General features: G+C 50.3%; 1 protein-coding gene across 1 annotated transcript in view; it reads left to right on the forward strand.

The window, feature by feature from the left end:
- LOC100749569 (hemicentin-1) overlaps nucleotides 1-2,389 on the forward strand; it is a 111,127-nt gene that overhangs the window by 79,604 nt on the left and 29,134 nt on the right. The window lies entirely within an intron of this gene.

Here is a 2,389-nt window from a genome sequence, read left to right on the forward strand (position 1 = left end):
GTTAGCACGCGCGCTCGCCACTGGCAACGGCAACGCGATTCGTCTTCTTTCGAGGACGTCAACTTCTTTCGAGTTTCGTCGCCGAGCCAATTGTTTTTTGGAAAAAAGGCCAGGTCGTTTGTATCTATACGTCGCCTAATGTACGTACGGCCACCGAGGGACCGAGTCGCGCTACGTAAGAGAGGCGCGTAACTTTTCCTCGCCGCCTATGCGAGCCACGTACGTCGAAGGTAGCGCGCGAGCGTATATTTATCCGTCTGGCACGCGATCGAAGACGAGATGGTCTGAAAGCGTTGGGAAATTCTCGATGCTCGATGGTACGAACGCAGGAATAGGAGAGACGAAGGAAGAACGACGGTTGATCGAGCGACGCCGAGAGTTAGGGCAAAGTTGTAGCGTGCGAATAGGACGAAAAAGGGAGAAGGTTGACGATGATACGACGTTTAACAAAGGATGCAATTTCCTGCGAACAGATTTGCATCGTTCTTCGTCTGTGTCCTCTTGCGGTCAGTGCAACTCGTCCGACCTCGCGGTCGCTTGCGCGCGACATCGCTACGCGAAACAGTTGCCCAAGTGCAATTTCATAACTGGAACGCACTCCCTGCGTGAATTTAGATGAGAATTCGCTGTTCTACCATTCAATGGGCCGACGTTATCGCTCGCCTAGGTACAGGACCAGGCACGAAATTTCCACCGGAATATTTATGCAAAAAGCTGACTCGTCGATCTGCGAGACCTTCGCTTCTTCCTGCGAAATCTTTCGCTCGAGAAAGTGGGAGGGGTGTAGCATCGTTTCACGATCGAAGGAAAAAGGGAACATCTCGCGAACCGGTGGAGAAGAAAAGATTTCCAAGACTCTGGGATATCCGACGTCGAACAATGATCGTCCGTCCAGGTCGTCGGTGACACGCGGCTTCATTATCGTCGTTATCGTTAATCCTGACGAAACTTTTTATTCCGTCGCGCAACTGCCTCCGCAAACCGGCCGACTTTCCTCGTCTCGATCCTTCTTCTCTCTACTATCCCACTTTCTTTTCCACTCACCCCTCTATTCGCGTAATCGTCTTTTCCTTGTAATTAAGTTCTTCATGGTCCTCTGCGCATTGCCCAGACGATGAAAAGACCCGGTGGTGGCTAACAATGGAGGATAACTGTAGCACGATCTCGACGTCAAAGTTCGAACTGTGCGATATTTTCATGCGCTTAATATATCTGTATGTATATATGTATGTGTATATATATATATATATTTTTTTTTTTTCATTTCATGTCATCGTGTCGAGAGTATCGCGACGTTACCGCAAAATTATCGAGTGGCGTCGATCCGGCTACGCTTTTTCATCGCACGAAACCACTTGCCGCTTCAACGATCGTTCGCGATCATCGAGAACTTTGAATTTGATCGGAGAGTCGATTAACGTTTTCATTCGACAAGCGGAAGTTTTCAGTTTTCATTAAATTTTCGAACGGGAATGAAGCGTTTACACGCCAGGTTGAAACGCAGCAGAGAGGAAAAAATAGAGTTTACCTTTGCCGCGTTGCAGACGGCTTGTAAAATCGTTGAACGCGGTAATGGCGACAAGGAAGCGAACCTGGTGAATCAAAATATAAATGCGCTACAGTTGCGCCGAGCCCGCCGCGTTTTCCTCGGGCCGTATTGNNNCCTCGGGCCGTATTGTCGGGCGGGTCAAGAGCCGTAATTTTTCTGCCGTTCGCGCCAGCAAATTACGCTTTCCAGGAAGCTGGGTCACGAGAAAAATACTTGGCCGCGCGTTCCAAAATTTTCGGAAGAGACGCCGTGTAACCGCCTCTTAATCTTTTCTTCCTTCCGTATTCCGTTTTCCCTATCCCACTTGTTTCCCGTTGAGCGCGATAAATTTTTCCTCGGGTTTGTTCCGGAATAAACAAACGCGTTAACGCGCTCGTGAAAGCCGCCTCGTAAGAAGAAACGAAGGAAAAAGGGACGATGCCGCGTCTCTTCTGCAAGATTTAATGCCAGACGATTTTATTACGGCAATTGCGAAGCTAAACGCGTCGTTCAGCCACGTTTCCGGCGAGTTTCTTGCGCCGCTTCCTCTTCCTCTGCGCGTCCGACTCGCGTCCACCGGTTTCCGCTCCACTTTGACTTTCTTCCACCATCGCGACTCGTGTCCCTTCTTGCCTTTTCCTTGTCCGAGAGAAGAGAGCGAGTCGCGAACGCGCCTTGCTTCTACGCGACGAAAAACTTGCTTCGTTGCCGTTTGTCGCGACGCGTCCTGACAGAGAAAGAAGGACGAGGGGCGAGCTGGCGCGGAGGGACAGGGGTTGGTCGTGCTCGTCGTCGTCGGGTATGCTGCGAACGTACCTCTAAATTGAAGTCGTTACAACGGCTCGACTGAAAAAAAGTCGC

Source organism: Bombus impatiens, unplaced genomic scaffold, assembly GCF_000188095.3.
Source record: "Bombus impatiens unplaced genomic scaffold, BIMP_2.2 scf_0647, whole genome shotgun sequence".
NCBI lineage: Eukaryota > Metazoa > Arthropoda > Insecta > Hymenoptera > Apidae > Bombus > Bombus impatiens.